Source organism: Bacillus rossius, chromosome 1, assembly GCF_032445375.1.
Source record: "Bacillus rossius redtenbacheri isolate Brsri chromosome 1, Brsri_v3, whole genome shotgun sequence".
Classification (NCBI taxonomy): Eukaryota; Metazoa; Arthropoda; class Insecta; order Phasmatodea; family Bacillidae; genus Bacillus; species Bacillus rossius.
Genome location: NC_086330.1, coordinates 242,575,899 through 242,589,384, shown reverse-complemented (window position 1 = coordinate 242,589,384; position 13,486 = coordinate 242,575,899). Strand labels below are relative to the sequence as shown.

Genomic DNA, 13,486 nt, shown 5'->3' with positions numbered 1-13,486 from the left:
CGAGCGAGCCTACTTGAAAGTTTTTGAGCGAGCTCGAGCTCGAGCTTTTGTGGTACAGTTACACTTTTGGGAAATTATTTTTACCTTAAACTTAGTATAATATTTGAAAAAAGTATTAAAATGAAATGGGCTTGTATTAATTTTGGGTAACTATTTACAGAGTGCATTTACATTTTTCACTGCTAGGAAAAAAAAAACATATTTGCCATTGAATCTTACCTGTTTCCATTGGCTCATTAGTAACTCATATCATCCAGCTAACATAAGCACAGTTTACAGGTATATGTTTGTGTAAATTTAACATATCTTCGGAATAATTTCATCCTTGTCAATTTTTCTGGAGTCCTTACTGAGCTTCAACAAACTTAGCACCAAAAATCATGTTTGAAAAGTACATTCACATTGTTTCAACATTTCCACTTTTCAGCACAAAAATTCTGAGAGAGATTGTCATAGAGTATTAAATTCTGTTCTTTAATCTATAATGCAGAAAAATAATTTGTTCTGCACGTTCAGGAGTTAAATTAGCTCTACGATTGGAGATGGTGTTTCCAGCAGAAGAGAAGCATCTCTCGCTGGCAACCTGTGTGGCTGGAATGCTTTAATAAAATAGCTTAACCTCATTAGTGTGAAATATCTGTAACTTGTCATTAAAGTTTAATCAATTTAAAGTAATAAAAATAATAAACTTGCAAAAAAAAAACATATGCACAATAAACCTACATGGAAATTAAAGTCTTTTTCAATATCCTGTCATCTGAAATATGTTTACTCATGTCATCAAATGTAGAGCTGTACTCAGGGGTGGGATTTCAGCATTTGTATTGGGGGGGGCAACGGAAAAATGAAGTAACACCAACCCAGCGAATAAAGCGGGGGTCCGGGGGCCTCCCCCGGAAAAATTTTGAATTCAAGGTGCAAAATGGTGCTATTTAAGCAGTTTTCGGCCGCGTTGATGTAGAAGTTACTGTGGGGGAAAATCGAGGGATTTAATCTCAATAAAAAAACCATGATTTTAACACTGACTCCCATTATAATATATGTAGCCTTATTAATACGAAGGTTTTTTCTTACAGAAAATATAGTATAGTGACATAAGTAACAAAAAATGTAGTCATTTTACTGTAAAAAATACACAATTTCAGTTAAGTTTTTCTACTTTTTCTCATTCACTGAAAATGTAATCTTCGCTTTAGACTTGAATTAAAAGCAGTAATCACATCCGATATATCAATTTTTATGTCTCTTTCAATGGCTAACAGAGCCAAAGAAGAGAGCCTTTCTTGTCCCAAAGAATTCCTGCAATATGTTTTTAACCGTCTCAAACATGAAAAGGATCGTTCACAAGAAGCCGAGTTCATAGGTATGGTAAGATACAAACGAAACAACTCGAAAATTAATGGAAAAATGTGTTTCACATTATTTCCTACACATGCAGATGCAACCACTCTTTCTTCAATGCACTTGTTCTTAATAATTTCCATTTTATAAAAACACTGTAGTTCTGCCACGAGGCATTCCTTGTCTAGGTTGTAGTAGTTGCAAACAACATTTACACTAGAGGCGTTAATTTTATTTTCACCTAGAATGTTACTCAGGTGATTTAGGACATCTAAATTGTTTTCATCCAGCCGGTCTCGTATTTCTTGGACAAGAATGTCAAGAAGAGGGAAATGTACCGTAATTTCTTAAAACTGTTCCACAGTTTCAAAGGGAGTTTTACTACCACCATCTATTTTTCGTGGTATTCTGCCTTTTCTTGGTAACTGTGCTGGCTGGAAACCATACTGTTCGGCTACCTCAGTGCAGTGATTGAACAGTTGAGTGAAAAAGGCATCTGTCCTAAAAGAAAGCAAAACATCAATAGTGCTGTTCGCCACACTTTTTACTGTTTCATAGCTCACACTACCACTTTGGAGGGAGTTAGATAGGATGCTGCACTGAGAAAGAACTCTTCTTAACAACAAAAGATCAAACATAAAATTTAAATCTTCCTTGCATTTAAGTAGGGCACTGGCATCGCTACCAAAGGTATGATCAGTTGCTGCGATTTCGCTCAAAGCTGTCAATGTAGTTTCAAAATTGTCAAGTAATGAACGTACAGCTTCAACACGACAGGACCATCTGGTGTCACTCAGAGACTTCAATGTTTTTGTTCCACCATTGAAAACTCTTGTGCTTTTGCGAATTTTTTCAAAAATTGTGCCTGATTTTTCGATGAAGTTGTACAAAGTTTGTACAGTGGAAAAAGTATGCCTTATTGATGTTACCCCTGTGCAACAGCTTACAATGCAGGAATTTAAAATGTGTGCATTGCAGTGAATGTACATTGACAAACCGTTTTCTTTCTGGATTCTTGCCGCAACTCCTTTCTACGGCCCTCGCATATTCAATGCTCCATCGTAGCATTGAGCTCGTATGTTTTGTACTTCCAAATTTAATTAAGTTAAAACATCCTTCAATAGATTTGCTAACGATTCACCATCAGTTTTTTCTGTATAGTAAAATCATACAAACAATTCATGAACCTCTAGATTGTCGTTCACATATCTTAACACAACAGCTACTTGCTGTAGTCTGGAAATATCTTGTGTTTCATCAGCAATCAAGGCAAATATTTTTGCCTGTCTTATTTTATCAGTGATTTGAGTCTTTATTTGCTCTCCCATAATGGTTAGCAGTTCATCCTGAAATTTTACATCTGTGTACTGGAAGTTTTTGTGTCGATCAGTGAAGAATTGTTTTATTAATGTGCTGTCTTTGCTGCGAAGCTCCATCAACTCCAAAAAATTCCCTTTATTTTTTGAAGCAGTGGTCTCATCGTGACCTCTTAAGGCAATTGCCTGCCTTCCACAAAATATCAAGGTTTCGCACACTACTTGTAGGTACAGTCTGTTTTCTTGAACGTCTTTGGAATATTTATCAATCACCCTTTCGGCAATGCTTCCATCTTTTTCGGCCTGCTGACATGAAGCAAATTTCACTTCGTTTCTGATATGTGTGTTACTCTTCTGATGGTTCTCGAAAGCTGTAGTAGCCTTCTTCCACTTGCAAAATCCGGTGACTGTAAAAGCATCTTCAGCTGTTGTTACCATTTCTGATTGGTGAAATAGTCGGCATATGAAACAGTAGACTTTGTCGTTCAGTGGGCTATACTCCAGCCAAGTATATGTTTTGTACCATTCAGCCCTAAATTTCCGACCAACCATAACAAGATATTTTAACTTGTCCGGCTGAAATGGACCCTCTTTGAAGTATTTCATAGCTAGAGATGGATGACGACAGGGATCACGTTCGTTTCTGAGTAATTGGTCAGGCACACAAGAGTCATCTTTAGTACAAAAAGCGGAAACATCTCGTTTGAAAACAGATCAGCCCTAGACGAAGAAGCATGGTCACTCAAGTGAGAGCAAGGAGCGGGTAGTTGATGAGAAGACGAATCAGATGCCTCATCCTATTCTTGCTGAAAGCTCTCATTTCGCTTCTTCTTACTGGGTGGTCCAAAAAAAGACAGTAGTGATCTCTGTCCTTTTAGTTGAGCCTTGAAATATAAACTCGCCGACTTAACATAACATAAAAAAATTACATAAAAATACTATATGTGAAAATTTAGTACAAGCATATATTCAGTGGTTTTGTGATTCTGTCAAAAACTTTTGGTTATTATGGCAGTATGAAAGTACAAAACAAAAAAAATTAAGTATAGGGTTAGGAGAGGTAGTAACGAGACATGGGAAATACGAGGGAAAGTGATAAATAGTGCACTTTGTTCCCTCCCCCCCCCCCCCCCCCCCCGGCTGGTCCGAAATAATTTTAATGTGTATTACATATAAATGTTATGACGTACTGTTGATACATACCACAAATGTTTTTTTTTTCCATTCACTTTCACTGTTTTGACCCGTGTCACAGAATAAACAAGTAACAGAAGCGACATGGTGTGGTTTTTAACGAACTCGGTTTATTTCTTTGTTGCCATGGCACCAAAGATGGATTACACTGTATGTGGATGTTATGTTATACTAAAATTTTTACTTATTTCAAGTTTTTTGAGGAATAATTTACCAAGTAAGTATTATGACGCATACAATTTTCAAATGAATTATTTCGGGATAGATATATTACAGAACTTGTGGGCGGCCGTGTTTACATTTAATTTCTGCACGCCCCGAGAGCTAGTACAAAAACTACAATGAAAAATCTGTCTAATGTCACTTCTGTTAGCTTTACTTATTCTGTTCCCGTATCCCATTATTACCCACAGACAGAGAACCTTTATGTGTGCGTACATACACAGAAAGGTTCTCTGTGTGGGTAACTTCGTATCTCCCATGATTAAGTGAGTTATTGTTTATTTTTATATAATCGTTTTAGAAGTTTTACTAAAATTATAGCTCATAAAATCATTTACAGCAGTTGGTTTACTACGTTGAGTATTAATTTTACGTGAGACGTAATACAATTGTAAGAAGTTTTATGTATACGAAATTTATTATTTTTACTGCTATGTTGCTATCTATCGGTGACATTGGAACTAACAACGAACTTGGAACGAGTGTAATTCACTCACAGTGATGCTGCATAAAAATAAATAACAATATAGATTTAAGATTACTCACATAATTTGAGTAATCTTAAATCTCACATAAAATATAAATCTCTGTTATTTACCATCCCAGCTCAAACATACACAAGTAATGTAAGACAAACTTCGAAACATTGATTTACTCACTTCTCACTTCACAAACTTATTATACCTACACTGATTTCTGATTCCATAGACTAGACAAAATAATATACTGATTCTGACACAAATTGGACAGTGAAAACCTGAAAATACCTCTGCTTTGCAGTGCTGCTATCTATTGAATGGTGTGAAAGCATAATCCACAATACTATGATAGATGGCAGTACCTACCAGGATATAGGTGCGCTGTGCGCCAGCGCTAAAGAAAAGTAACTATCAACACCTGCAAAAAAGGTTTTTTTCTCTAAAATTTTTGGGGTGGCAAGTGCCCCCCCTTGCCACCCCCCAATCCCGCCTATGGCTGTACTGAAGAAGCCGATTTTGGCAATATTTAGTTGAATCAGCATTTCTGCCGACTTCCGATACGCTTGTTAATTTTCGGCCGATATTACTGAAAAAGAAATTGACTGTCGTAACCTAAAAATCTACGAGTACCCTTTTCTCATTTCGTAGTAGTACTGCATTCTTTCAGATTGCATTATTTCTTAGCAAAATGTGCCAACCGTACATATAAAAATTTAACATCCTTTTTTTTTCAATTATGTTCTTTAATTTTAATGTCATAAATAAATACATTACCATCACGGTAAATATACATCTTGGTTGTTACGGTAACTATAGTGCAAATGTGGTAGCTATCGTGCTTCTGTAGTAATTATGGTATCTACAAAGAATCTTTAGTTCTTTTTATGGTAATTATCTAAAGATAACTATTGGGTTTGTACTGTAGTTATGGTACATCATCCATATTTCTTCGTAAGTTGTTGTTCATTTGTCTTTTCTTCATATTTACGTGCACCAATACTATTTAAGACAGGAACTTTCAGAAAAATTTTAAATGGGATTTTATATCACACTTTTAATGGCGTAAATAATGATATCCCGGACAATTTAAACGCTTTATACGGAAAAACCTACCATGCGGGACCTCGTAAGCGAGTTTTACTGTATTTTTTTCCGTAAATAGTAAAACACTGTCGCAATGCTTTCCGGCCAAATAACATGCTGCTGTTGATGCTCCAAATTTTCGAGCCTAACAATTTTTTTGAGCCGAGCTCGAGCTCGATTTTCAAGTACTCGCAGACCTATTTTTTTTTTTGGACGAAAAGCATTTCGAATCCATTAAAATTAATCGGGGCGAGTTCGGGTATTCATGGAACCGAACAGAAATCAAAAATTTCGGGTACCAGCACACCCCTATTTACAATATGTTAGTTCAAATGCGATTTTATGTAAGTACTATACCTAATTAAAGGTGAGTTAGGTCTGGCTAAACCTATCAATATACAAGCAATACAACACCACAACAGGATTGGGTGAGTGGTGGGGTAATGAACTAGTTGCTTGCAGAAAGAGGTGGGAACTTACGTGCCTCCACCAGTGTTATGTCGCTGCCTCGACCTTGTTGGTATTGCCCTCTCTTCCTACTGGGGTCTCCAGGGGAATCAAACACTGTTAAATAGAGGCCAACATTAACTTTAACATCGGATTTGGATTACATTAATTACAGCTGTCACCCTCTAGTACTGCCTAGCACATATATTAAGAACCTAAACACCTCACTATAACACCATTTATAAGTCCTTCTTACCTTTGCTGTTCTTCTGTTGCGGTCGCGGCTGACCTCTGGACGAGGTGGGATGCGGCGGTGAGAGTCACCACGATGTGACAGGCTCCATCATCTCTGCCTCCACAAAAGCCCATTTTTGGACATGGCTGCCATATCTGAAACCTCAAATTCATCGCTGTTTTGACAAACATCCTTTCTACCCCATTTTTGCAATGGAGGCCGGCCTCGCGATGAAGCGTCGTCCCACTGTTTTGTGCGGACGCCTGTTTGGATGCTTGTGTCGCAACGAGGCCTGCTCGTCCGTGCGCTGTGTGCATGTCATAACAATCTGTCTGGCTGGGAAAAAGCATTACTGTACATAAATGTCCACATGCCTTAACACTACTTCGTCGTTAATTTTGACACATTGGTAGAAGAACGTTGTAGCAATAAAATAATTATTTTTTGCATCATTTTCGAGATGGTGTTTTGAGAAATTCAAGGTCAAGAGTTACAGTAAATTATCGTGAAATGGTAATCCATTGTATACATAGAAAGCTGCTTCTCTTAGTTTTTAATTAATTTTTTTTAAATTATTACGCTATGGCAATTAAGGAAAAAGTTGCAGTCATTTATGATTGTGCAAGTAAGTCATTTGTTTTATGAAAATTTTGGTTTTTATTATGTCTGTGTCTTAGGCAATTTTGAAAGTAAAAATCTGAAATTTGGCAAAATAACTTTTTACAATACACCTATCCTTCACTTTGCACGTCTTCAAATTACGTGGATTCATTTAGCGCGATGTGAATTTTACTGCCCCATTCTTGAATAGCACGTCTGTAAATTTCAGTTAGCACGAAATCTCTGCAGGCAAAAAAAAAAAATGTCGAGCACGACGTAACTAAGTCTGTTTCAACTTCTGTAAACAACAGATGTGCTGTGGGATACAGTAAGCCAAACAAGGGGGGAAAAGATACGCACACAGGTCTGACTACGCTATTGGCTGTTGTAGAAACATCAGCTATGGCAAGTTAAATTGCGGCTATGGAGGGTAAAGGACCAAATGTTTTTACGTCTGCTCATATGCCGCCGTGCCGTACCGTTGTCGCCTGGCCGTGAACTCATTCTAGCCAGTGGCAGGGAATACACTCAAAAGCAATGTCTGCCAATTCGTCTGCCGGTAACTGTATGTGCTTGATCACTCATAATGCATCGTCTTCAAGTATTTGAGATAAAACTAGAAGTATTATGGCGTGCAGATTGTCGTGAAGGCCACGCTTATGTTGGTCGCACTATAGTTTTAAGCAAGTCAACTATGCGCATAATCGTACGAAATAAGGACTCTTACGAAAAGTTTATATACATAAGTCTGATGCTGTTGGTTGTACTAGCGGGAATATATTTCACATTATATACCGGAACAGAAATTAACAGATGATTCACGTGGAAAAGGCTGTTAAATGAATGTTGCAATGAAAAAAATAATCATTGTCCTGACAGGATTGGTGTGAACCAGGTTGTGATACGTGAATAAGCACTTTAATTTTTGAAAAATTAAAATGTAATTATCTGGACACTAATATCGGTTTCACTGTCAGTATAGGATGGTTTGGAAATGTACACAATGTGTGTTGGAGGTCACGTCCGGGCGGGCAAGTCAGCCAGCCGACTGATGATAAAGTACATAACCACATATCTCTCATTACACGGTGTCGTATTTATCATACAAAATGTGATGGAAGGCATATAAAGATAAATTGTGTGACATATTTATAGTTGATTGTTATTCAACGCATTTTTATTACGTAAAGTATATTTTCCTACACAATATTGGAACACATTAAATAAATTAGCTTTGTTATTTATGGAAACTAATGCTTCAGAATACGCGATTTCGAATAACACAAGCATTTTTAGGGATCAATTAGTCGTGCTAAGTGCGGGATAGGTGTCAGATCTCCGGCTAGCTCTAATTGGTCTAGGTTGCACTTGAAGAAATTTGATGGGATTTGAAAATACAGTTGCAATATCATTAAACTGTTGCTCTGAAAAATTTGTAATGCAAATATAGTGTCTTGAGAACAATTACTGGTTATGAAAAAAAGTGTCTTGAGAAAAATTACTGATTTTTATTGTTTTTATTATCCTCAACCGAAAATTAGCATAGTACAATGGCGGCCTTCTTCTGACCAAGCACTGATCCAGATTATCTACAAATAGACACATTTCAAAAAAACTTACTGCTCCAAAATGCAATTAAATTGCAATGATAAGTACCAAAATGTCAGATGATAAAAAAAAAAAATTATGACTAGAATTGCTTTTTGAGTTTGCATGAGAACTCCTGGAATAAGCCAAGGACTCTGTCCTTAGAACAACAACTAAAAACTAATTTCCAAGTCTTGTTGTTGGCTTTTTCCGATCACTATGGTCAATGAGTTCTAAATAAAAATTTATGAAAATGCTAAATAAATAGCTCAGCAAAGCCCAGACCAAAGCCATGAAATTTTCTTCTCTACTACATACTTATATAAATTTTGAGCCATCACTTGACCATGCCCTTTTGTTACCACGAAAACACTATGATTACTGGATGACCTGACTACCTCCATCCACGAAGGTGGTCACATTTTCCCCAAAACCAATCACACACGATCAGGTCACAACTTGCATACATGAAACAACATTTACCTATATACAACCAGGGACTTTCCCTTCTCTGTCTCTTTCCAATTCTGATAATACATTTGTGCTTGAGCTCCTATGCTCTGCAAGACACCACCATTCTTTCTCTCTCTCACACACACACACTTCAGTGCATCATTTGCCTCTCTCTTTCTCACTCCAACACATGTAATTTGCCATCTCATTTCATCATCATGCTTTCAGACGAAAGACAATACCAAAATAAGTAAAGAAAAATACATGACTATACCTGGAAACTTAACCAACCAGCAAAATAGGAAATAAAAACTTTTAGACACCTTTAGAAGTACTAATTATGTAAATTAACAGACATGCTTCAAAACATGAACTAATGAGAAATATGAGCATAATAACACATTGCTAACATACAACTACCACTGAAACTTATCATCAGCTGTTCTTTACATTGAACCAGAAAACCTAACCAGGCACTGAAAATTATCAGAAAATATAATAAAGTTATTTTTGTCAATGTTTTATATGTTTAGAGTGTAAGGGCTGCAATGCTATATTTATCTTGTCATATACACGTATGTCTGTCATACCAAATTTTATCAAAATCTAAACTTTTTTTATATAGATCTGACATTGAATGTCTCTTGTGTAGCCAAGCCGAATGCAGAGAAGAATTGTAATATCCTTGAAGTCTTCACATGTATGCTGTTTATATTTTTCATAAACATGAGTATCAGTTTAAAATCTTCAAATGTCTCCAAATTGATTGCATGTGCAACCAGAATAAAAGGATTTTTGTTCATATTGAGGAGAAGTACTGCTAACTTTATTAGACTCTATGAACAAGCAACAAGCACCACTTATTTACACTGGACTCATGGCCAAGAGTTTAAATGATGGATTCAGTATCATTACAAAAAACCATATCACCTACTTAGGATTAAATATTAAGATAAAAAAGCATGAGGCCACAAAAAACAAGTTCTGATCAGGAAAAAGAAAATTCTATCCTTTTAATAATGAAGCTAAAAGCTCAGCCTGTTGCTTTGACAAAAAAAAAGTGTGGCTCATTTGATTCACATGGAGCTTGAAATGTTGGGTCTGCATGCACATCTCCGTCTGCCTTCTGCATGTTCGCCGCTGTATTTGTCTTCACTCACGCCACGTTCTCACGAGACACCGTGATGTGCATGCCTCATAGCAGATCGTATTTAGGATAATGCTCAGTATTCTTTGTTTCTCGGTGATTCCAGATAATTTTTATCAGACAGAAATGAAATTCTTTTTTGTGATCCAAGAGTTCCCTCAAAATCATGGCACGGCAAGATATGTGACATGATCCTTTTAACCAGCCTGTCAAGACTGTAACTACATAATATCAAACAGCAAACTAAACACCCAAAATAAAGTTCCTAGCACTTCTTTAAAAGAGTATTCCAGAGTTAACTCTCTACAGATGTAGTAAAAATGGTTTGGGCTATTTATTTACGTACAGGTAGTAAAAATGGTTTGGGCTATTTATTTACGTACAGGATATTTCTTCATTTGAATATACAAAAAAAAAAAACCTCACGACCTAGAACAACAAGCAATCACTTCCAAGTCCCTTCCCATGCTGGGGTAAAACATTCCATGCTGAGAAGCAACTGGCAACAAACATGATTTTACATGTCTGAGCATGTCTCATACTCATCTGTAATGTTGCTAAACCTCCTTTTCTAGGAGGTGGATTTATTTACTGACATCCATGACATATTTAAATTGTGTTTAAACAATTACATCTGCAGAGTTACCAGTTTGTAGCTTTTTCAAGGGTTTCAATAAATAGAAGGTAGCATGTCACAAGAAAACTGATCACAATAGACAAAAACTGATTTAATTTTTAAATTTAACACCACACTTACCTAAGAATACCAAATCACATTTTGTGTAGCAAAAATGCTACTGACTAGTGCTATAAAAAGCTACAATCATGCTGTGAAAGAGAATGAACTATCAAAGTTTGGCGTGAAGTTGAATACTACCAACATCTCACATTAAACATTTTTCCTCTTATGGTTTAGATCATCAGTTGACTTAACGTCACGCGACACTAGCACGCCTCTCTTCGTACTACAGCTTTGTAATGTGCAGTAAGTATTAGTATGCATCTGTTTGCTAGTTGTAGGTCTGCACTTTCTCTTACTTCACTGTGTGCGGCAGTAGCAAGGAATTGTGGTGGTTGTGGTCATCTTACACGAACAGCATCCACACCAAAAACTATGCTACTGACTAGGGATGTTAATCCAAAAAAGTTAGAAAAACCTTAAGAACACTTAATACCTTAAACTTGCAACTACTGCCGGTGAACTATAGCTCTCCAAAATTGTTTTAATTAGAAAACTAAATAAGGGATTTGAGTCATATTTAAAATGAAATATTGAAAATTAATTTATTGCAAAAATCTGTAAATTTCACACAGTTACCACTTGAATCACATTGGTATAGAAAGAAATATACAATATAAAATAAACAAGCTATTACAGGCCTGCATCTTTTTCGAGTAAATGCTGATCTTACTTAAAGCCCAAAATTCAAAAAATTATATTACAAACATGATGCTTTTACACAATGGATACATTAATCAACAGTGCTCTACATTTGTCCACTGGGTCGCATAGTAATAGTAAGTGCGTAGCCTCTAAGAAACAAATATTTATAAAAGTTTTGTCAAAATTTCCCTACACAGTCTGAAGTACATGGTGCAATTCCTTGGCACTGGTGGCTCATGCAGTCTCTCAAACCAAAAAAAAATCGTTATCTTTAGCACTCTTTAATTATAAGAGTTCCAAAACCCAAATAATTTCCGCAGGTGTAGCATAACTGCCCCAGCATATTCCGGTATCTTAACTCAGGTAGCCTTCGCAGCAGATAACTTCCATTAACACTGCTCAGTTTTGTACCTCCGATTGGTTACCATAGGCACAACCAGGCAGATCGGTGATTTACCTGGTCGCAAATACAACAGTACCAAATTATTTTGACATACATGCCAAGCACAACTTTAGCAAGAAATAAACTTCCAGCAGCCTTAAAATAATTTGTAACTCAACTTAAATAATAAAATTATATTTCTCTTGCCACTATTTCAAAACCTGCAAAATCAGTCTAGGGTAACTGCGGCGGGTACATTGTACACTAGCCACCATCAAAGCTGGTCAAATAGGGCTGCCTATACTGCGTTGAGTCTTTTTCCATGGTTCACAGTTAATAACAAACACCTCAAGTACGGCTCTGCTACAGTTTTTAACTTTGAAAGTAAAGTCACGGGCAGGGCCCAAAAATAAAATTAAATGAGATCTACACGATAAATAATCCAGTGTCCAAAGTTAGGAAAATCAAGTCTAGGTTTATTCTTGACCCATACGGAGTGGGGCAAAAGATTTACTCGTTGCCGCGACGCAACAGTCTCTCGTAGACAAATGAGACAGTCGGCGAATGCAGGTCCACTTTGTAGTTCCCAGCCTGGACAGCAAGTTGTGGTACGCCCGGCCGCAGCTCACCCCCGGTGCACTCCGGGAATGGAGGTCCGCACCTCCCTCATCAGTGATTCATCTCATTCTGTCCCGAGGCCTCGAAGCTCTTGCAACACACCTCCTCGGCCACTGCACCACTCGCGCTATCCCGCAGCCACCTCCGACAACACAAAAAGAAAACAGGCAAGCCAACCTTTGTGGCCCAAAACTCAAGCATTATCCACAAAATTTATCCAGCCAAAATCCTAGCATTTAAAAAAAAACCTTTTCTGAGCCATAGTTTTTTAACATCTCTAGTACAGTACCTTAAAATTTGGGCTTGCAAGAAAAATTAAATACCAAGATTTTAAGTATTCAATACAGCATCTGGGGTTAATAAATACAGCAATATAAACGTAGTAAAGGGCAAAAGACAAAATACCAAGTAACGTATGAAAACAAAAATATAAGCAACCTTTTGTGGCACCGAGTGCCACAGAATGGTAGGAGTTCCGAGTGCTGAGGGTGTGCTTGTCCATACAGTTGCCAACTCACACTCGACACAGCTCACCTCTCAGTTCAGTGTATATTTACTTGAAAAGCAATAAGGGGTGTTGTTGAAACTTAAGTTTTATAAAAAATATGTAGTTCAATTTTCAGGTAAGTTTTCTAATCTGAAATAGATTTGGGATTCAAAAATATCCATAAAGTAAGTACTTTGAAATTTTAGATTATAGAAATTGTATGTTGATGTCAATTATGATTGGAAAGCTGCTTACCGGTTGGTGAGTTATTTAGTATATTTTCTGATAACATGTAGTGTTTATGAAAAATAATTTGGATGTACCTTTTATGTACTTGTTTTATTGAGGAGACAATGTTTTAACACTCCCTGTTTGATGAGACAGGTAAACATGGGTTCGATAATAAAATCTCCCGGGGTAGCTGGAAGTTTTAACAACTTGCTTTTGGACTGATGAGAGATGAAGTAATGGTAATGAGTAGGTATATAAGGTAGTCGGTGAGTAGTGAAGT

General features: G+C 36.7%; 1 protein-coding gene across 2 annotated transcripts in view; it reads left to right on the top strand.

The window, feature by feature from the left end:
- Nucleotides 1-13,486, top strand: part of LOC134527424 (protein pygopus-like) — a 127,304-nt gene that overhangs the window by 86,616 nt on the left and 27,202 nt on the right. The window lies entirely within an intron of this gene.